Genomic DNA, 24,499 nt, shown 5'->3' on the forward strand with positions numbered 1-24,499 from the left:
TGCAACGCGTGTCAACGTCAATATACTGGGCCAGACTGAAACCTTCATAGCCCATAAAGCCTTTGTAGTGACCTTTGGATGAATCATTGAGTCTCGGGTGTAATTGCAGAAAGGAACTTTGCTCTCGTTTAATTTTCCCTTCTCCATAGTTACCAAGACTTAGACTTATAAAAGCTACAGAAAATCTTTGTATGAATAGATAACAGGTGCTTAAAGAACTTACGACTTCACTGGTAACGTAGTTAATTAGTGGCACAGGGCTGACAGCATAGCAGGAAACATGACATCTGTGGTCGGACTCAAGATAGCTACACATAGTCACCATGCCTAGAAATCCAAGATGTCAGAGAGCAAACCCCTAGCCCAGGAATATAACCCCCAGGAAATCTCCAGGCCCCCTCTGCAACCACATGCATCTCCTCACTGGTTAAGAGCTTATGGTTTAGTTCTCAATCCAAAAGAGCCATTTTTCCCCAAAATTGTGTTTCCTTTTCTACATGTGGACTGCAACTTTCAAATGGGTTATAAATGTATTTTAATTAAACAAATGGAAATGAAATAGTATGGAAAAATAAAAGAGACAAAAAAAGAGAAAGAAGACATTTTATTTTGGTTGCACACATTTTTTGTGTAAGTTTGTTGGTCCCAAGACCATTGCTAATTCTTTAGAAGTAGAGACATGGGCATCGATATATAAAAGAGGTGATGAGCCAACTCTCCCAAAGTGTGTAACCCAATGTGTAGCATTTCTCCCAGAAAAAGGATACATATAATGCCAGGCATAATCACAATGTATTAAAGAACAAAGAAGACCAAAAGTTAAAAAGAAAAAAAACGTATTTAAATGTTTGTGTATAGTTTAAACGACAAACTTCAAACTCGAGTAAAACTTTTTCAATTTCATATTTTAAAAAAATCAGTATTAATTGCAAAGAATGTTCAAAGAATTTCAAAAAATGTTCTTCAAAGAAGTTCTCAAGATACTTGGTTTAATTTTACTCTGCCCTAGTCTTCCTTTCTACAAACCACAAATCTAAGAATGGTCATTCACTTTCTCATCCTATTCCATTATCCCATGTCTTTCACATAGAGTTGTTATGACAGCTGAGCAGCGGTAGTGCACACCTTTACTTCCAGCCTTTGAGAGGCAGAGGTAGGCCGATCTCGATGAGTTCAAGCCCAGCCTGCTCTACAGTGGTTTACAGAGCAAGTCCCAGGACACAGAAAAACACTGATAAAATACATTTCCATTCAACAATGAAAGTGTAGGAGAAAAAAAAAATCAACTATCAGCCCCATTATTTAAAGTAAATAGTGATTTTTTTTTCAGAAAACAATTTACTTTAAGGTGCATAATAAAGACACATGTAGATGCCACTACACAGTGTCTTCTGTGTCTTTGAGTTATACATGTATACAACCAAACATAATTTGAGTTCAAATGAAGACCAAATATGGGAAGCATCATTGCATGTCAGTCTTTCCACTGGAAGAAAGGTCCCCTGATACCTTGGGGTGGGGGTGGGGGACGTGGACATTCCTTTTAAACACAGTATCAGCTTCATAGTTCTCTGACCTCATACCCCTGTGTGTACCAGTCTTCCGTGTTCTTCATCCCGGCAGAGAGTGCAGAGAGATCTGAAGGAAATTCTCACAGGGAGGCTGCATGATCCCACACTCCCACTCCACTCAGACTGCAGCTGGAAGACAGAGATGAAATGTGAACGGGGTGTGGCGGCACTCTGGGATTCAGTGTGGCCAGGGCCTGAGCCCGGTTATCTCTGCCTTACTCACCCTGGGCTCTCCGAGCCCTATCTCTGATTCATTCCGTTTCTACCCTCTGGACCTTGAACATAAAGAGCTGGTGTTTCAGAAGGATCAGAAGCAATTATCGTCTGATGCAGGGCCCCATGTGAGAGCTGGAAGATCCTTCCCCTGAGGCCCCTCCTGCAGTCCTTCCATTCCTTGTGCCATTGACCTCCTCCTGTGGACCCCAGACACACGCAACACAATCAGGCTGCACGTACAGATATTCCCTAAGTGTGCAATACAAATTCCCTAGGTGTGCACATACAGATTCCCTAGGCGTGTACATACAGATTCCCTAGGCGTGCAATACAGATTCCCTGGGTGTGCAATACAGATTCCCTAGGCGTGCACATACAGATTCCCTAGGCGTGCAATACAGATTCCCTGGGTGTGCAATACAGATTCCCTAGGCGTGCACATACAGGTTCCCTAGGTGTGCAATACAGGTTCCCTAGGTGTGCAAAGCTTCTTCTTGAGCTTTCCACATGGGTTCATTCAGAGCCTTGCTCTATTCCAGATGCTCTACTCCCTGCCCCTCATGACTCGGGAATCTATGATGAAGAGGGGGAAGAAAAATTGGAAGAGCCAGAAGTAGTGAATGACCCCAAGGAAAGAGCATCTTCTGGATATATCAGGGCTGACACACATATGAACTCACAGAGGCTGTGGAAGCACACAGGAGACAGGCATGGGTCAAACTCAACACTATCTCAGCGCTGAGAAGGGGAAGTGGACAAAAGTTCCGCCCCTAACCAAAGAACTGTTTGCAAGTGTTGCCTGTTGGGAAATACAACCACACTCCAGGGCAGGCCCCATGCCAAGGAGTAGTTGGCCAACTCAAAATGAACTTCATGGTCTTTTACGTGCTTTGTTTTGCTTTGGTATTACTTTTTCCCACTGGGATTTGTTGTTGCTGTTGTGTTTTTGCTTTGATTTTCATTTTTGGAAGTTTTTTGCAGCGGGGGGGGGAGAACACAAAGTTGGATGGATAGGAAGGTGAGGAAGGTCTGGGAGGAGTTGGTGTGGATGGGGAGAAAATATGATCACATGTATTGCATGGGAAAAAATTTAAAGAAAAATCACAACAAAACTTTCCCACTATCCATACCCTGCTCTAGCTTTCTTCACGATGCTTCTCAATATCCCTAAGGCTAATGCTCATCATTTCCCTAAACTCTGCCCTCTCCAGCAGAATACAAGTTCCCTGGGGCTGGGGTTTCCATTGACTTGCTGCTTCATCTCCAGCACCTCAAGCAATGAGTAGTGGGCATTAGGAAATAGCTATTGGGTAAAGGAATAGATCTCAGGGCCAGGGATGTGGCTCAGTGGGTGAATGTACTCATCACCAAGCCTAACACCGTGAGTTCAATCAGCACCCAGGACCTAACACGGTAGAAGGAAAGAACAGAGTCTCTCAAGTTTTCCTCTGACTTCCACATGTATGCTGTGGCGCACGTGTACCAATACATATACATATATGAAATATATGAATAAATAAATGAATTAGAAAAAAGATAAAACAAGTAGCGGGGTGGGGGGGGCAGAAAGCTAGGCGCTTCCAGATGTCAACAATGGCAAGTGCGATGGAAACCTCGAAGGTCATGTGACACCGAGCCCGCAAATCAGCGGTCTTGCGTCTCCTTTCAGTGCCTGAGTTCACTGAATTGCGAGTATCTGGTGTGGACCTTCGGAATCTTCCTGTGCACTAATCACGACCCTGACTTGCACCCTCTTCTTTTGGGGACTCTCCATCTGCTTTATTTGGCTTTAAATTCAACCCTCCTCTCTTCAGCCCTGTGCGTCAGCTTGGACAGAACCCCAAATGATGCTCCTGCTAGCTAGTTCTTCAGCCTCACCTCAGCTAGTCTGGGCCTCCTGGGGCCTAGTTAGTCCCCACTGTCCTGGTTAGTTTTTGTGGTTTTCTGAACACCACTTAGAACCCCCGGGAAGCAGAAAGTTGTTGTGGGATATTTGTACACCGTGTGAAGGTGTATTGCTGTGATTGGCGTGATAAAAAGCTGAATGGCCAATAGCTATGCGGGAGGTATAGGTGGGATTTCCAGGGAAAGAAAGGAAGAAGAGGAGCAATCTAGGCACACAGGAGAAGCCAGGAGATGCAGAGGGAAACAGGAGGTACAAGATGGAAGAGATAGAACATGGATTAATATGACTGGGTTCATTTAAGCTATAAGTGCTAACTACTTAGGAACAAGCCTAAGCTCTAGGCCAATCTTTCATAATTAGTAAGAAATCTCCCTGTTATTTTGGGGGAACTGACTGGCAGGACAGAAAAAGATTTGTTATAGGAACCTCAGCTGGAGAATTTTGTCCCCGTTAGACTAACATGTGGCCATGCCTGTGAGAGAGGGCTTGACTGATGATTGATGTGAGAGGACCCAGCTTCCTGTGGGCATCACCATCCCTAAACTGATAGTCCTGGGCTGTCTGAGAGAAAGAGATACCCTGTAAGTAGTGGTCTTCCGTGTTTTCTGCTTTGGTTCCTGGCCTGACTTCCCTCAGTGATGGGTTGTGACCTAGCAATGTATGACAAGCACACTCTTTCTTTCCCCAGTTTTTTTTTTAGGTGGGGTGGGGGTGTCAGGGTGTTTTACTAAAGCAAACTAGACAACCAACTTTACCCATAAAGCTAGCCAACCCCTTTCTCACCTCCAGCTTTTATAGAGACAAATCTTTCATGATTATTAATATCATACTCACCGGCTAGACTGGTTAGTTATCTGAACCAATCCCCTTTTCAAATCAAAGTGATTTGAATCATTTCTGTCGCAACTGAAAGAGTCCTGATCAGTATAATGACAGATGCAACCATTATGTGACTGAGGTCTCAGCCTAACACACAACTAGAATATAGATTAAGGACCTGGCAAAAATATCTCCTAGTCTAGATTAGGTCCTCTTGACAGATATTGGATAGTCTGAATAAAAATTCTTGATAGGCTAACAAATGCCAAGGAGATTAAAAACCAAGGTTAATCATCTGGGCGTGGAGGTACACACCTGTAATGTCAGCACTTGGAGAGAAGAGACAGGAGGACCATCTATACGATGTCATCTTTGCCTACACCGTGAGTTTACGGTAAAGCTACATAAGGAAAAGAATGAGATTAACTCTAAAACCCCTGTTGTGATCCCTTAGCTTCAACACACTTTCCTACCTCTGGTTGAAGACTGCAACTTCAATAGAAGCACACCATTTGTACGGCCAGATTAGAATAGGAAGAGATCTGACTGGTGAAGAAAGGATGTCAAGAGCATGGCTGAATTATTTCCTGTCTAACTACAACAAGAAATCTGCAGCAGAAATCCACAAGCAACAGCAGATCTTCCAGTGTCTGGGTACTATTAGAAAGTCTTCTGAAAACAGAGAGTAAGAAATTCCAATTAGACTTCCAAATTTAAAAGTCCCGATGAGACGGGATCATCAGTGAGTGTTTTTGACAAGTAATCCAGGGCTTTGCTAAGGATGAGATGGTCCTGATATCATCATCCCACTGATTCCCCCTATGTTGAAAAAAAAAAGGTAGTTTATAGAACATGCACGTGTATGTTTGTATGTATCTATGCATGTGTATTTGTATGTGTGTGTGCATATGTATACACTGATCATTTTTATGTTCCCCTTATCAAAAGGCATAAAATACTTTTGGGAGAGTAGTGGCCTCTTAAAAATCTCTCTCAAAACACTATCACAACATTAGCTAAGTGAAAACTCTAACCTTTGAAAGTATCTTTCCTAATGTATTTCCTTATCTCATGAGTATGAAAGACTATCTGTTCGCATGTGTGAGTACACCATGTGTCGGCTTGGTGCCTGCAGAGCTTAGAGGAAAACACCAGACTCTCCGGAAATGTAGTCATGAGTGTCTTGCGAGCCACCCTGTGGGTGCTGGGGATCCACCCTGGGTCCTTTTTAAGAGTAACCAGTAGTTCACACCACTGACCCATCTCCCCAGCCCCTGGTGTATATTTTGTTGATTTGTTTTCTTTTCTTCTTCTTCTTTTGTTTTTTATTATCTTCATCTCACTTGCAAACTGCCTGAGTTCTTTTTACGGTTCCCAGCATTCTATTTCGGAATGTACTCAACTTGTATTTCAAGTATCTTTTACCAGATGTCATCCCACTGGTTCACTGTGTGCCTCCCACCTACTCATTTTTTTTCTGCTACTCACAAGGAATCCAGCATCAAACACACTGGATCGTCTCTCTGCCCTTATTCTGCTTTTGAACAAGTGACATAACCGTGCCCACCCCTCATCCTTTGATCTGCTTATTGAACTGCAAAGTTCAAGATGAGATTTTACATGCAGGCTCTAAACTCCGTGGCTTATTCCCGTAGAACACCAGTTGCATAAAGACGAGGGTTTGGTGGATTTAATGCTGCAGTTCGACCTCGACAATAGTTCCAAATAGCAACTTAATGCATATTTCAACTGAATAAAAAAAGAAAAGTACGAAGGAAGGTAAAAGATGGCTATGCTAGCTGGGACCAGCATCATTCTCTCTGATCAGTGCCTCAGAAACACTGCTGCGTAACAGTGCTTATGAGCAAATGTGTACCCAGCTCTCAGTAACTCTCCACAACCCCCACATTCCTTCTCACCATCTGACTTTAAATTTTTTCCCCTCCGTTCCTATTCCATGACATTTGAAAATCAGCACAGCAAACGAAGCATGAGCACTAATTAATTAACGTACTCATCAACAGCCTAGAATGAGGTCTGCGCTAAGGGAGATCAGACAGCCGGGGGAACACCAGCAGTGGCCGTGATTCCCAATCTGGTGAGATACTTGAATGAACTTGTCCACAAAACTGATGCCTATAAGATATAAGGCTCTTCGCGCAGGGAGGAAAGGAGGATGCATGTTCAGTGCTGGAGATTCTGTGAATCACCTGGCAAGCAAAACCTAGAGTCAGAAGTACCTATCTGTCACTGAGGACTGAGCAAAGTCCTGGCAGGCATTAAGTAATATTAAGGAAATCCAAGGATATTTTCCAATCAATGTGAAAGCCACAAGGGCAAAGACCTTTGCCTCTAATACATACTTTGCCATAGCCACACCTCACTAGTCTTGACATTGTATACTTCCTTGGTAATTATTTAACTGAGTGAATAGTGAATCAACCTTAGCTGGCTTTTTTTTTTTTTCAGTAAAAGGACAACAAGAACTAGAAATAATTCTTTTTATTTATTTATTTCTTAAAAATTTCTGCCTCCTCCCCGCCACCGCTTCCCATTTTCTTCCCCCTCCCCCAGTCAACTCCCCCTCCCTCAGCAGCCCGAAGAGCAGTCAGGGTTCCCTGCCCTGTGGGAAGTCCAAGGATCTCCCACCTCCTTCCAGGTCTAGTAAGGTGAGCATCCAAACAGCCTAGGCTCCCACAAAGCCAGTATGTGCAGTAGGATCAAAAACCAGTGCCATTGTTCTTGACTTCTCAGCAGCCCTCATTGTCCGCTAGAAATAATTCTTATACCAAAACAATTCAACTTGAAAAATCCCAGTGGTTTAAATACACAGGGAAGATGTGATCTCTCTGTCTTTTCCTGCAGATGACTTCATTTTCAGGTGGCTATCACCTACCCAAGCTGCTAACTTTTGCAGTCACAAGAAAAGGGAGCGGGGATGGGAAAGAGGAGGCATCTTTCAAAGTACATAAAGCATACTGCATTCTACAAGGCTTCTACCTGAATGACATCATTTGTGAGCCCCTAGCTGGAGCTGAGATTTTGAGAGCGTGTGAAGGGCTGACTGATCATCCTCTTGGAAGGTGGAGTGGTGCCTGCTTCACCCTAACCAGCAGAGCGGAGGGAGAGGAAGGGAACCACCAAAGGGAAACGCATTAAGGAAATTTCCTAGAAGGAGTGTGAGCTCCGTGATGGATAGATGGTAGATGTTCACCACAAAGACGGAGTAGCCCAGGCTCGACAGGGCTTGGCTGACTCAGATCACCTCCCAGCAAGCCCTAGGCATGAAATCTCAAAGTTCTGATAGCAGGCAACACAGGATAGTTTGGGCACTGATTTGGGTAACTAAGGAGCGTGACTCAGCCATGAGCCAACATAGTAGAAACTGTTACTGAAGCAAGCAAGGAGACATCAAAACAGCTCCAGCTTCCAGGCTGTGTGTGAGTAAGTTCTCATATACTTCCCCGAGTGCAAACATAATTGGTTTTGGCGAAATCGAGGATGGGGTAGCATTCAAAGCTGAATCAGAGAGTGTAGGAGTATTTAAGATGTTAGGTGCAGGACTTCCGAGTGCCGTCCCAGGGACACGTTCGCTGTCTATAAACGGCACTGTGCCTGTCATCGAAGTTCAGACTCTTAAACTCTGCGATGGAGGCCAGCAAGGCGGCTCAGTAAGTAAAACACCTACTGGGCAACCGTGAGTTCAAACCCTAAAACCTGTGATACAAAAGCCAGATGTGGTATTGGTAAATCCCAACCCCAGGACACTCCTACCACAGGATGAGAGATACAGACAAGAGAATCCACTTTGGGGGCATTTGTATCAAGTGCCCAGAAATAACAAAAAAGACCTTGCCTCGTAAACCAGGTGAAGGGAGAAAAACTGAAAATCTTTCCTTCTGACTTTCACACACACAAATAAACTGGGGCTATGCCCCCCGGTTCCATACAAATAGAGTAAATATTTTAAAGTCGTATGGATACAGCTGCAAAGGTACCCCATGGACACTTGACCTTCAGGATCTCACGTCGCTCCCCACCTTCCTCCGCTCACACCATTATATTATTTTCTCACGGGTGAAGATAAGCAGTACCTCCAATGAAGGCAGAAATCTCTCTCCTGTATATGTGTGTATGTCATAGATGTGCGTTCCATCCACTCCTGCCTCTTATCTACTCAATGACCTAATCTGGCCTATTATACATCCTACACATTGCCAGGCTCCTTCCCCTTCCCTCAAGCAGTTGGCAGGATCCAGGCTTTCATCACCTTCGTGCGGAGTCCTTCATTTGTCCTTCCTGGAATTCCCCATACAGTGATGCACAGTTCTAAGACCCGTAGTCTACGCAACTCTGTCTTCCCGTAGCATTCCATAACAACCTTTCCCGTAATATTCCAAAATCATACTGTAATATTGCTTTATATGCTTGCCCCATTGACTAGATAGTGACCCAGTCAGAAAGCACTTAACGCTGTCTTATGTACTCAGCATAATGAGACCTGGTGACTCCTTCCAGTCCCTGGTGAATCACATGCCATGCTCCAAACATCACTTCCTGCCTCTCACATCTCAACCAGGATGTGAACAGTTAGACTTTGGCATGTACGGTGCAATCGTTCAGATTTTTTATGAATCAGATATAAATACAGGAGATAGCCAATTAGAATGTGGTAGAGGAACTTCATCTTTTCTGAGACAGCTTTGGCTCTGTAGCCCAGGCTAGCCTCGAACTCAAGATCCTCCTGCCTCAGTTTCCCACAAGTTAAGATTATAGGCATTCGTCGCTACGCTCCGCAAGAACACTGTGCTTTATTAGGGATGCTTTTGCTGAGTCCACGATACATTTTCCTCAGCAGTTTGCCGATGCAATGGCCTGTGGTTCTGTAATGTGCATATTATATATTCAAAGATGAAAGAAAGCATTCCAAACTCGGGCGGTCTTCCCTCCACTGTAATTATAGAGAACTTCCTTTATACCATCATGCTGGAGACAATCCAGAGGATCTCTGGGTATCGGGGGACACTATCATAACAGTCTAACCTGTAGAAGTAATCAAACAGAAGTTCCAAGTTAGAAGCCCAGCATTCTTGCCACGGGCAAGCAGCAAACTTTCTTATAAGACTGATAGGCTCACTCACAGGCGACCATTTCAGTTCACCTACTTAAGTGTTTTGATTATGTAACATAATGCAATTTTTAATCATGTTTCTAGGTTACCGTGCTTGTTTACCACTGTTTTGATTGTGATATATGACCTGCTTTAGCTATTCAGACAAGAGACATTACATAATGTGATTATAGGTGTATACACTAAAGTAAAATTTCTTACTTGAGTCTCTGACAGATTCCAGCTTAAATGAGAATTTAATGTGCCACCTCTTTAGCCTTCTTTGCAAGAAAGTTCATTTGAAAGTCAGTTTTATCGCTTTAAAAAGGTGAAAGCAACAATGTTGTCTATATATTTTTAGACACTATGACTAATACCCCTTTTAAGGTGATATTTTTGTTTTCACAAAGTGTCATACTGGAGGATGTTCATCTAATAACTCCGGTGAATACTTTAGAAGTAATCCTGATCACTTGGCTTAGACCCTTGATACCGTGTGATAAACAGTGTAGATGACTTTTGCTTTGCAGAAATGAGTGATCTGAAGTTTAATCAGATGTGGGAGTAGGAAGGATTAAAAAACATTAAATGTACAAATGAGAGCTAATGCTATTTCATAGGAATATTTTGTAAATCGGCAAATACATCAAAGCAGCCAAATCATTTCAAAAGACTTTAAGCCTTGGGGGCTAGGGAAATGGCTCAGTCAGTAAAGCGCTTGGTAACCCACCTATAATGCCCACCCTTGGGAGTCATAAACCGGAGATCCATAGAGCAAGAGGATTATCAAGGCTAGTCACGTGAACTAAGCGAGCTCTAGTTTCAAGTAAGAGACCCTTTCTTACTTCATAAGAAGGAGAATGATAAAGAAAACATACAACATCAACCTCTGACCACATACATCTATGGATACATATACACCTACATGCACACATGCACACACAAACACATGCACACATATACATGTATATACAATAAGACATTAAGTCTTGACTTTTTAGAATAACGCACAATTTTCTCAACAAAAGACATCTGTTAATTAATTTAGCATGCGTGCATGTTTCTGTGTGTTACACTTAAATTTTAAAAGACTACTTTAGGAGCTGGAGGGATGGCTCTGTGGTTAATGGTGCTTGCTGCTCTTCAAGAGGACCCAAGGTTGTTTCCCAACACACATGTCAGTGGCTCACACCTACCTGTGGCTCCAGCTCTCCGGTATCTGACGCCCACTTCTGGCCTCTGGAGGCAGCCACACAGAAGAGACATCCAAATGCACAATCCTGAAGATGGGTAAACACAGAAGAAAATCCTGTAAAACTTCACAACATCTAACACATTTAACTGCTGTCAGCTGAGAGGGTGACACTTCTAAGCACCAACATAGAAAAGTAAACGTGGGTTGGGCAGATGTTTCAGAGTGTGCAAACGCCTGTGGTTAGCCATGTAAATCTGCCAGCCAGAGTTCAGTCTCTGGAGCCACAGTGTAAGGAGGTGGCCAACTCAACTCTTGACCTCTTGATAGCTTTCCTCTGCCCTCCGCCGTATTCACGTACACCTACCGCAAAGAGACACATACTCTAACAGTGCACACATTTTGAAAAAACTAAAACCTTTTTTATCTTTCCCTCGACATGAATTTCTATAACTCATTAAAACAAGCTCATTCATACACAACAAAGGCTACTTATGTCTACCGATGACCCGTATTGGATTTTCACATGGTAGGACTTTAGTAAAGATAAGAGTCATATAGGCATAATTTCTGTCACTTTCGAATGGCATAATCTATTAAGCCCTGGAAACCATTTACTGTTTACTAGACATAAATACTAGATTGAAACTATATAGAGCTAATCTATAAGGATATGGACTCTGAACTTTCATATAGACAACTACACAGTGATTTCTATTGAATTATGTTACCTAGTATGTGTGTGTGAGAGAGAGAGAGAGACATAGAGAGAGAGAGACATAGAGAGAGAGAGACAGAGACAGAGAGACAGAGAGACAGAGAGAGAGAGAGAGACAGAGACAGAGAGAGAGAGGTTGAGATTCTTACCACTGATTCACTGGGTGTTGGATCAGTAAAATTAACATTCCTATCTCATTCATCTCGTAGAAACAGGTTCACATGTCCCATGCCAGTGGGGGAGGGCACTGGGGTAGCCTTCACCTTATAAAATGCATATTTTGTTCATTTGTTCACCAAGCGTTGAATAGTAGTAAGAGTTTCCTCACATTTTGATACAGTTCACACGATGAGGGGTGTCTAGCACTTCAGCATTTTATGTGGCCAAGACAGGTACGCAATTACAAAGGGAAAAGACCCGCTGGGAGGGGCCAGGGTAAACCATCCTGCCGATGTATTATTTGGATTGACAAACAGTGTCTTCAAGAATTTCCCAAGATTCAATAATTTGATGCTTTTCTGTTAAAAAATCTAGATTGGGAGATTCTATAAACAGTCAAAAGATGGAGAAACATGGGGCTCACATAAGTTTCTGGACTGAGCTAAGGACTGTTACGTCCATCAGTAGCTATGATCCCTGCAGGTTAGAAATTCTCTCCACGCTACATATACGCTGTTTGCTGTTTGTATTACTTCTGCAACTCCTGGGTTTCATAGAGAAGATATTGTAATGATCTGGTAAACTAATTCACTGTGGTTTTATTTTTTCTTTTTCCTCCTATTGCCCTGACGATTAGGACCCTTACAAAGAAAGACATTCTTTCTTAGCGTTTTTCAAACACATTCTTTGTAAGTGCCTTATAACCCTTTAAAGGAAAAGAATGTTTTCCCATTGGCTACTTATCTAGAAAAATGAAGTCTTTCTACTCAACGTATTATTTGCCATTTTTATTTTTTACTGTTTTTTATTGGGCTATATATTTTTCACCGCTCCCCCTCCCTTTCTCCCCCCTCCCCTTTCACCCTTGCCCATGATTCCCATGCTCCCAATTTACTCAGGAGGTATTTGTCATGTTTTAAAATACAGTTTTGAAAATAGACCCCTAGAATTATCTACCCCGGTATTAGTGCGACATCTCAACAATGGCTTCTGAATGACATCACCCCCTACGTAAAACGTGTTTTCACAGAGGTAGCTCAAAATCAAGGTAGCTGGACGTGAGCTTGTAGAAATTCATATATATTTGCATGTCTCTCTTTTTTTTTTTCAGAAGAAAAAAAAATGTTTTTTTCAGCTGTGTTGTTTTTGCAATCTTTGGAGAATTTCACTGAAGAGATGGAGGAGACATTTTTCATATTGAAGCGTGGTGAGATATAAAGAGAACACGCCTCCATTTCTGCTGATCTTCAGCACTTTGTATATCTCCTCGAAACTTCTCTGATTTATGCAAATGGACAGAGAAGGGAAAGCAGTTTGTGACGATTCTGACGTGTGTCCTTTTAAAATAACAATGTTCAGAATCTTTTTTTTTGTTTGTTTGTTTGTTTGTTTTTTGTTTTTTGAGACAGGGTTTCTCTGTGGCTTTGGAGCCTGTCCTGGAACTAGCTCTGTAGACCAGGCTGGTCTCGAACTCACAGAGATCCGCCTGCCTCTGCCTCCCAAGTGCTGGGATTAAAGGCGTGCGCCACCATCGCCCGGCCAATGTTCAGAATCTTGACAAAGCAGTCTGCCAAAAGATGGGTCACAATGTTCAAGGTTTACCTTGGGGCAAGGGCCTGAGGCAGAAAAGGTTCTTCACAGAAGCACAGAAGCGTCCCTAGTGTTAGTGCACAGAAGCGTCTCTAGAGTTAGTGCGCAGAGACGTCCCTAGTGTTAGAGACGGGCCTCCTGTATCTTCAAGGACATTTCATTTGTATCTCCTTCTTAAGGATTTAACAGATTTACCCCCAAAGTCTTAAAAGTGTCTTCCAGACCTGTTCAATATAAGAGAGTTACATGTTTATATGTTGATATAAATACTTAATGAAGCAATTTTACCAAATGAAACTTTCCACAAGTTATTTTATGTTAAGATTATCATCTTTGTGCAAGTATACATTATCAACTTTCCTCAAGGAACTATGTTTCAGGGGCAGGGAGATTAAAAGATGAATATCAATCTCAGCTACATGGCAAGATCAAGGCCATCCTGGGTTATAGGAGACTCTGTCTCAAAAACCTGCAACAACAAGAAAAAATTACTATGTCCTTTATTCAATTCAAGATTTTTTTAAAAAACAAAACAAAACTTTTTGCTAATAAAAGACTTGGGGGGAAGACCTGTAAAAATTTATTAATTATTGCACATTTTTTATTATTTACTGCCCAAAATTAGAGATAAATGAGAAATGATGCTCAATCCTTTGCCTCCTGCCTGTTCCGTCTGGAAGTGATACAGTAGGTCATGATATAGAACACACACTGTGCCCACAGCAGAAGAATAATTTCTCCATTCCCTGTAGGAAACTCAGCCTGTGACTTAGAATTCCAACCAGCTGAGTCAACAGGCTAAGGGCAGATAGTGGTGTTTATGCGAATGGTGCATAACAAGTTTTCCCTTCGAAATAGATCATCTCGCTCCGTTCTACCCTCTCTTGTGCCTTTTCCAATGTTATTTTTTAACTCTTTATTCTGAATATGAAAATGGAAGGCTTCCTTTGTTCATACTGTCGAGTGTAAAAACATACTGTCTTCATACCAGGAGCTACTGTTCTGCTCTTCTTTTCTATAAATACATGTCAATTCGGCCTCCTTTTGTTCCGGTGAGTCACACACTCTTTTAATATATATTAGCTGTACAAGTTGCTGGGCTCACTGTGATATTACCATATATGCCCATCTACTCTTCCATCCTTCCCCAACCGCTGTACTCTTCAGACTCTCCAGTCCCTAGTAATCCCTGCTTTCAAGTAAACCTTTTTTTTTTTTTTTCTCACCTAAAAGGAGTACACAATGCTATTCTTTCTGTATCTGGCTCATTGAGCTTTCCGGTCATTTGTTTGGTTTTTTGAGACAGGGTTTCTCTGTGTAGCCCTGGAACTTACTTTATAGACCAAGCTAGCCTCGAACTCATTGAGATCCACCTGACTCTGCCTCCAGAGTGCTGGGATTAAAGGCGTGTGCCACCACCACCTGGTGAAGATACCATTCTTCTCTGTAGCTGAACCATGCTTATCCTTCTGCCATTGGTTGATGTCACAGTTTTTTACTACATACTTTAATGTGGAGACTGGCAGCAGAAGGGGAGACAGCCAGCCAGAATGGCAGTAACGTTTTTCTCTGTAAACTCTTCTCCCTGGGTATTCTGCAACCTTCCTAGGTGACTGGTTCTTTACTATTCTTGTGTATCATGGGCCTCAGAAACTCAATAAAGGAATTTGGGGAATCCTGGTGCTTAGAGTGTTTCCAGAATATTCATGTGCAAAAGAAATCACCTGGAGGGGCTGGAGAGCTGGCTCAGTGGTTAAGAGCACCGGCTTCTCTTTTAGAGGACCCAGGTTCAATCCCCAGCACCCACATGGCAGCTCACAACTGTCTGTAACTTCAGTTCCAGAAGGTCTGATACCCTCATATAGATACACATGTAATCAAAACACCAATGTACATAAAATAAAAATAAATCATTTTTTAAAAAAGAAATCACCTGGATTTTTTTAATTAGATGCCTAAGCTCCTTCCCAACCTTTTATCCAGAAAGTTGGTTGTTAGCATCCCCAAACTCACATTGTTGATCAGTTTCCAAGGGCTTCTTATGCAGAAACAATACCTTGAGAAGCACTGGCCTAGATCAAAAGAGCAAGTTATTACGGGATTATAAAGTGCTCTATTCAGCAACACAAGAAAATTACCACTCTGGAATTCTAGCTGTTGCCTAGCTATTCTACGCACTACAAAGAAGGGCTAGACAGGCACTCTATCTAGTGTTTGCCAGAAAGTCGCAACATGGAAAATATATGGACTTCTTCAAACTGTACAAGAAAATCTAGTTATTATCTAGCAGAAGTAATTGTGCCAAACAATAAGAGGAGAAAATGGTACGGTTTGAAAAGTGGGGGGGAAATGGAAAAAGAAAAAGAAAAAAGAAAGAAAAAAAGAAAAGTGGGGGGAAAGTGGAGGGCATTTCAGGAGCCTCCAGGGGTGGAGTCACCAGTGGCAAAGTGCAGGGTAGTCTGCTCACGGCAATGCTGCCAGGCAGACAGCTCCAAAGGGATGAGCCTGAAGGCTCTCCTCTCTCAGAAACAGGGCACAGCTGTTCTGCCATATCCACGGCTTTCTCTTCTAATACCAGGAAGCCTGAAGATGATATGCTGTCCACTCTATCAGCAAGGAATGACTCAAACGCTTTTCTCTTCCGCTTCAGCATACGATGCTTATGATGCTTCATTCAGAGATGATATGACTCTAATATCTGTTAAAGTCCGAAGTGTCCTAGTTAGGCAACAGCACCAACGGTGGTATAGTTAGGATTATAGAGAAGGACTTCTGTTTTAAAAAATCGACACGAGAGACACTAGAGACAAGTTTACTTTGACTGTAAAGACAAAACACACCTGCCGAGAGTTTAGTGCAGCCAGCAACCAAAGAGATCAGTGGAATCAAGCAACCACAGTGTCCATATTTAGTCAAAAACCATCTCTTTTATTTGTATTCATAAAAAGAGTGCCCGATTCTAAGCATGCCTCGATGGTTCTCAAATTTAAACTGCTTTTCCTGTGGAAATCAGAGTCACTTTTCTGTTGTCCCCTCCTGGTGTCGTTTGTCTTGTTCTTTTTTTCTTCCTCCCTCCCTCCCTCCCTCCCTCCCTCCCTCCCTCCCTCCCTCCCTTTCTTCTTTCTTTCCTTCTTCTTTTTCTTTTCTTTTTTTTTTTTAATCCTCCTCCCTCCTGTAAAGGCAGGATCAGATAAGAGTCTGGTTAGATTAAGTCAACAATTTTGGGTGTGAACCCTACCCCCACTGACTCCGTAGCAGAGTAGCTACACTAGCAATTATTTGGTTGCCAGTGACCCTGGCTTTAATCACAGTCTTAAGTGCTGGGCTGTCTCCATTGGAAAGGGAAGATTTTTTTCCCCTTTGGCTATTAACAGATATTCTCTGGGGTGACATTGAACACACTAAATGAATATCCTCCTCCCAATCAGCTTCCCCATCAAAGCGTGTGATCAAACTGGACTCTCTGAATGTGGCTGACAATGGGGGCTGACTGAGAAGCCATCGACAATGGCACTGGGACCTGTTTCTACTGAATGTACTGGATTCTTGGGACCCTAGTCTATTTGGATGCATACCTTCCTAGGCCTGGATGTAGGGAGTAGGACCTTGGACTTCCGACACCCTGCCCTCTCTCAAGGATGAAGGGGGAGGAAGGAGGGTCAGTGGAGGAGCAGGAGGGGAATGGGAAGAGGGGAGGAACTGTAAATTTTTGAATGGAAAAAGAAAAAAAAAGAAAAAAAAAGAAACCCGATTCCTCCAGAGGGAAATTCAATGGCTACAATCAGGACACCAGGAAATGCCATGGAAAGATATTTTTCATAATTTTTGTTTCATATTTATGACTCCTTTTCTGACAAGACAAATATATAGGAGAGGCTCCTAGGCTAACTTAAACAGTTTCACTTTTTGCTTACAAATGGTTTATCTTCTTTCTACCTCATAAATTAGCACTATGTAAGTGGACAAATTCTCCAGGCTTTTGAGAAAGAAATATATCTATAGTTGCATTTCCAGATACCATTGAATTAGACATTTTCACATTTTCTTTAAAATGCGTGAAAGTTACTGAAATGTCAAGAAACTGCACATACCACCTAGCTCTTTATCAAGAATTACATCCTTGGAATAGTGAATGGGATCATCATCATTCAGATCATTTAGATAATAAGGTCAGTCCCTCCCAAGACAGCATCCTGGATTTGTTGACTTTGTATCACAAACACATCTAGCTTTGTCTGTGCGATCCCCCCACCCCCCATCCCGTGTGTGTGTGTGTGTGTGTGTGTGTTGCCACTGGCTTTTCCACAGAGTCCCAACATTCCTACATTCAGCTGAGACTGTAGTATCATCCTGTCCACCATAATCTGCTTAGGGTGTAACACAAGACCTGAACACACCAGTAAGGTGTGAAGTATCTAAGAAGTACTCAGTCTAATGGATGAAAATAGACACCCACCAAGCAAACAATCAGAGGGACATGGAAAGCTTGAGGAGAAGGAAAAAAAATGCCCAGATTTACAGGATAAAGGTACAACTTTGAACTTGTCTACAGCAAACGAAAAGCCATACTCTCCCGTGCAAATATCTTTACTGCTCCAAAGAAAATAGCTGTCAATATAGAATAATATATTCCGACAAACTAACCAATCGTGGCAGCAGAATAAAGATATTTGAAATAGTTTCACAACTTTACTTTTGTCTCACAACTGTCTATAACTCTAGGTCCAAGAGGATCAGCTGTCTGGTATCTATATGTACCTGCATGCACCTGCGCAAACCCAGACACATACACACATGATAGATAGATAGATGATAGATAGATGATAGATAGATAGATATGCACATACACACTATGCATATATATGATGTGTATTATGTACATATGTTATCTGAAACTGAAATAAACATTTTTAATCATGCCTCCATTCTCTATCCTTCTTCAGTACTGTGGTCCTTTTGCTCCTATTAACATCTTTCAATGCATTATCAAAGCTAACAGAGCGCGTTCACTCTTACACACTGTGAATTAAAGGCAGCAGGAACTGCGTGTTTGATATCTTTGTATTCCCAGCACCTGGCAAAGAGCCCAGCACATGAAAGTACACAATTGATTTGTGTAGAACTACATAGAGTACCCAAATTAAAAGATAAACTTTTCTAGCAATTAGAATCTGGAGGGGGTGGCTAAATGTATTTTTTCATGGCAGAATGAAAATGTTATTTTTTCATGGAACCGCCATTGAAGTTTGACTTACAAAAACTTACATGTCCAATGTCCCTAGGAGTGATAAGCTAAGAAAGCAAACACCATGTATTATGGATTGCTGAGATCATATTTATGGAAAGATAAGAATAAAAACCAAAGTGGCTGCTTTTTCCTGTATGTGTGTTTCCTTATGAGATACTCATCATGTTCTGTCAGGCTGTCCATTTCTTGTGTAATACAAACAGGGCAAAGGAATTTTAAAAATAACAGTGGGTTGACAGTAGAATTGGAGGCATATATTCATCCAAAATATTGTCCCTTCTTGTGAACCATCCCAGAATAAGTAAGGCTCTGCAAGGGTGTCCAGCATCTCTGCTGACTCGGGAAAGCTAATAAGAATAAGCGTCCTTTTTTTTTTTAACTGCATTTCCAACGTCAGCCACAAATTCTTGACTTGTAAATAGCAGATGCAGAAATTATATTTAAAATAATGATTTACACTGTTATAGAAAGCTATTGATTTAAATCCGATAACGTTAGAAGAGAAAATGTTATAAATAAGATCAAAATCAGGGGCTGGAGAGATGGCTCAGAGGTTAAGAGCACTGACTGCTCTTCCGGAGGTCCTGAGTTCAATTCCCAGCAACCCACATGGTGGCTCACAACCATCTGTAATGAGATCTGGAACCCTCTTCTGGCCTGCAGGCTTACATGGAGGCTGAACACTATGTACATAATAAATAAATAAATCTTTAAAAAAAAAAAAAAAAAAGATCAAAGTCGGATTTCTTTTTTCCAAGAGTGTCCATCGGCATCAAAAAGAAAAAAGCATATTGGGGTGGAATAATGTCTACACCAAGGACACCAAGGACATCAAGGTAATGAGTAAGAGTTGTGTAGGTCTGAAGTCACTGATTTGGCCCTACTCAATGGGTGAGATTCCCACGTGTGGTATTTCAGAGTTAAAGGGTCCCTTTCCTTCTCTTCCTTCCTGGCCGTTAGTCCACAATGACAACTTTACAAATCAGCCTGCTCGTTCATATTCCCTCTGCTCTCTCCATCCCGACCCCCTCTCCCTCTTTCTCCCTTAATTTTCTTCCACGGGGGCCTAATCTAAAAATCTCGAGGGTAAGCTTGGGGGTGAGGTGAGGCTTTTGTCTGAGGTCATTTCAGCTCACGTGAATGGAGAAATGGCTGCTTTCCTAAAACTCCAGTCCCTCTGCACTGAGGTTTGGGCTCAGAGACTGAGCGCCGCTTTCCATTTGCATATTCCAACCACAGCGACTTCTCTCGAAGGAGTATCGAGTTTGCGTCTGGAAATTTTTAGACCCTGGTGAAAGCGTTTTCAAACAAAAAGCAATTAACAAACACTTCTTTTAAGAGGAGAATTGGAATGCGTTTCCTTAGGCACCAGCTTGAGCTGTGAACTGTTACTAAAATATTGCTTCCCAGGCTCAGTTCCCGCACTAGATCATTAGTTTCTCGAGCATAAGGACCGGCTGGGGTCTACTTTATATTCCTAGGGTATAACACACAGCCAGGCACATAGCAAGCGCTCAAATGTGTGTTGAGGGGGACCATTTGTCCATTGCCAGTTGTATTTATTAGGATTTCTTTTACACTTCCAGAGGTAGGAACAAAGCTGCAGGGACCAGCAGCTATTTTGAGATGCTGACTATCGTGGAAATGTTCCCGACCTGCTTTGTGGGGAGAGCCCGGGCACAAGCGCTCTAGCCAATGTAAAAACTCTACCTTTGTTAAACTTCCGAGCAGGGAGTATAAAGCTATGCGAGGAATACCAAGCTAGAAATGCTCTCATCTTGGCTCCGCTACTTATCTGCTCACGGTGGTAAAGCTACGGCATCTCTCAGGGCTGTTCATTTCTCTCTCTGTCTATTCACGGACTCACATTAAATTAGACTGAACTCCCCCCAGCATCAACACCCACATTAAATTCATCTTTGTAGTCCAGCGCAACGCTGGACTCATAATGCGTGGTTAATATTTATCAGTCGAGCTAGATTGAAGTTGCCCCAGGGTCTCGAAAACATTGCTTTACAATGTTTTAGTTCAAGTCTAACATTGCTTTCGATGTCAAGTTTAAAATTAAAATGTAAGTGGCCTCCAGGCCAGTGTTGATTTATTCTCTCTTTTCTTTCATCCAGATTTTCCTATAAAGACAATTCACGCGGTAAAGAAGTCGCAATGAGTCAAACTATACTTTTAAAAATACTTCTAAAATCTAGGTTGCCAAATTTTGTCCTTAGCTTTGAGTAGAACGCACCTCTTTATGGAGATCTGGGGGAACAAACATTTTAACTTACGTGAATGGGATGTGCAGGGGAAGTTTAGACATATACAATACCTTACTAGTAACAGATACATGAAAAAGCACCGTTTTACGTATATAACAAAATGCATTCCCTCAAAGAACGAATCGTCGATTCTTTGTGTTTACATCTAGCTATTAAACAGACTTATAGTTAATATAGACTATCCTCAGTTTTCAAAAGTTCCATATTTTTTTAAATAATCTGAGCTTTCTTCTAACAATCAACAACAACAGGGGTGACCATGTCTTTATAAGATTATACACATAAGTTTTAAAGTGCTATCTTAAGGAGCAGAGATCTACAAACATTAGGTGGAGCTCAGGAAACTCCGCAGAAGAGTGGGAGGAAGGATTGCAGGAGACAGAGGGGCCAAGGACACCATAAGAACACGGCCCACAGAATCAATTGAGCAGGGCTCACAGGGGCTCACAGAGACTGAAGCCACAACCAGAGAGTCCATGTGGGTCTGTGCTAGGTCCTCTGTATGTGTGTTTTGGTCGTGTAGCTTGGTGTCCTGTGGGACTCCTAACAGTGCGAGTGGGGGTGTCTCTGACTCATTTGCCTGCTCTTGGGCATCTTTTCCTTCTACTGGGTTGTCTCATTCAGCCTTGATATGAGGGTTTATGCCTTGTCTTATTGTAATTTGGTACGCTGTGTTTGGTTGACATCCCTGGGAGGACTGCTCTTTTCTGAAGGGAAACAGAGGAGGGGTGGATCTGGGGGAGAGGGGAGATGAGGGAGAGGCTGGGAAGAGTGGGGTGAGGAGAAACTGCAACGGGATATAATGTATGAGAAGAAAAAAATATTTAATTTTTCAAAATAAAATAATACTTCACACAATAATAAATAGAAAATGTTAAAGAAAAAAGTTCTAGTTTAATATAGAGCAAAGTTAAATGGCTATTGGAGTTAATCTTTGCTGTCAACTCGACTGGGTTTAGAATCATCACCTAGGAGACACACCAACCATCCTGAATGTGGGCAGTCCTGTCCCGTGGGCTGATGTCCCAGACTAAACCAAAATGGGGGAGAAGAAAGCCAGTTAAAAGCAAGCCTTCAGCAGGGGACGGTGGCTCATGCCTTTAATACCGGCACTAAAGAGGCAAAGGCAGGTAGATCTTTGTGAGTTCGAGGCCAGCCTGGTCTACAAAGTGAGTTCTGGAAACCACATCATGAAAAGCAAACATACAAAACAAAAACAAAACTGAGCATTTGTCTTTCTCTGTTACTTGATCTGCTACAGAGTGTGAACAAGCAGTCTCCAGCTGCTATGCCTTACCCGTTATGGCGGACTGCACCATCAGACTGCGAGTCAGAAATAAGCCCTTTCTCCCTGAATTCAATATTTTGGGGTTTGGTACTCATAGTAAGGGAAATATTTAATGTAATGCTCACTGTTGGGTTTTTTTTTATTGATTTTTATTGAGCTCTACATTTTCCTCTGCTCCCCTCCTTGCCTCTCCCCTCCCCCTTCAACCCTCCCCCAAGGTCCCCAGGCTCCCAATCTTTTTCTACTTCCATGTAGATTAGATCTTTGTAAGTCTCTCTTAGTGTCCTCATTGTTGTCTAAGTTCTCTGGGATTGTGATTTGTAGGCTGGTTTTGTTTGCTTTATGTTTAAAAACCACCTATGAGTGAGTACATGTGATAATTGTCTTTCTGTGTCTGGGTTACCTCACTCAAAATAATGTTTTCTAGCTCCATCCATTTTCCTGCAAATTTCAAGATGTCATTTTTTTTCTGCTGTGTAGTACTCCATTGTGTAAATGTACCACCTTTTCCTTATCCATTCTTCGGTTGAGGGGCATTTAGGCTGTTACCAGGTTCTGGCTATGATAAACAAAGCTGCTATGAACATAGTTGAGCACATGTCCTTGTGGCACGATTGAGCATTTTTTAGATATATATCCAAAAGTGGTATTATTGGGTCTTGAGGAAGGTTGTTTCCTAATTTTCTGAGAAATCACCACAGTGACATCCAAAGGGTCTGTACCAGCTTGCATTCCCACCAGCAATGCAGGAGTGTTCCTTTTATCCCACAGCTTCTCTAGCATAAGTTGTCATCAGTGTTTTTGATCTTGGCCATTCTTTTTTTTTTTTTTTTTTTTTTTTTTTTTTTTTTTTGGTTTTTTTTTTTTTTTACAGAGAAACCACAGGTGATTAGATGGGTACGGTAACATACCCATAATCCCAGCACTTGGGAGGCTGAAGTGGGGTCCTGAGTTTGAAGCCAGCCTTAGCTACGTAGCAAAACTTTTTCTCAAGAAAAAAAAAAAGTCTATCCATGCATGCTGTGTGTGAATGATAAGAAAACACTACTCTTCAATACTGAGTAAACTATGAAAACACAGACATCGCCAGAATCAGGGCAACACAGTGACACCCCTCTATGTCACTGCCCCAAGCTTCTAATTCCTGCCAGTTGTCTTTCCCAGACTGGTTCAGTGGAAGATAGCTGAGGAAAAAAGGACAAGAGATTTTAAGACACACAGCTCAATTCATCCAGACCCCCATTAAGTAACCTAACACAGCCTCCAGGTGTTTCTTTTTTTTTTTTTTTTTTTTTTCTTTTTTTTGGTTTTTCGAGACAGGGTTTCTCTGTGGTTTTGGAGCCTGTCCTGGAACTAGCTCTTGTAGACCAGGCTGGTCTTGAACTCACAGAGATCGATCTTGGCCATTCTTACTGTTACCCTATTGAGTTGTGTATTCCAGCATGTCTGCAGCATGAATGTGTACATGACAGAAGCAAGGCAGCGTTATAATAACTGGGACCTTCTGGTTATTTTTTGATTACTTACTACTGATGGCTACATTATATTAACTTACCTAACCTTCATAATAACTCAGAGATTGTCTCCTTTTTGAAAACGAGAAAACAAAGGCTCCAAGAAGTTGCTAGAGCAGAGAGAACTGTGAAACTTCATCCCCAGATGTCAAATACCAAACTCGGCATTTCCTGAACCACGGCATCAACTTTGTTATGTTGACTGACTTATAGAAAAAGATCTCAAAAACTCACGAATTTGTCTGAATATAAATTCACTGAAAGCCTTTCTTTGAAATCCAACTAAATAATCAGTCACTCAAGGGCAAAAGGAAAATGCCTGCTGACGATGCTGCAGTTACCGAGCAAGTCTGGGTTGCATAACAAACTCGAGGAAAACCTAAACTCTAGAGCTAGACCCTGTTTTAAAGCAAACAAACAAACAAACAAGGGCTGAGATGTACCCCAATGGTAGAGTACTTGCCTTAGGCCTGAGTTCAATCCTCAATATTTAAAATATTTACAAATTATATACCTTAGCCAGGCATGGTGGCACATGACTTTAATGCCAGCAGTAGAGGGGCAGAGGCAGGTGGGTCTCTAAGTTCAAGACCAGTGTGGTCTATAGAACGAAGTCCAGGACAGCCAGGGCTACATAGAAAACCCTGTCTCCAAAACCAAACAACAACAACAAAAAATAAATAAACAAAAACCAAACTGGATACCTTATGGATTAAGTTATAAAATATATAAGAAATCAAGTTTCAAAAGAACTAAGCAATCAAAATTTTAAAGAGAGTTGCACATTACTCCAGAAATGATATTCAAATTGTTATGTATGTGAACAGGTGCAAAGAAAAGGGAAAAAAACCACTAATTATCAGGCAAATGCAAATGAAACCATGATATTACTTCA

This window comes from Chionomys nivalis, chromosome 25, assembly GCF_950005125.1.
Source record: "Chionomys nivalis chromosome 25, mChiNiv1.1, whole genome shotgun sequence".
NCBI classification, from domain to species: Eukaryota; Metazoa; Chordata; class Mammalia; order Rodentia; family Cricetidae; genus Chionomys; species Chionomys nivalis.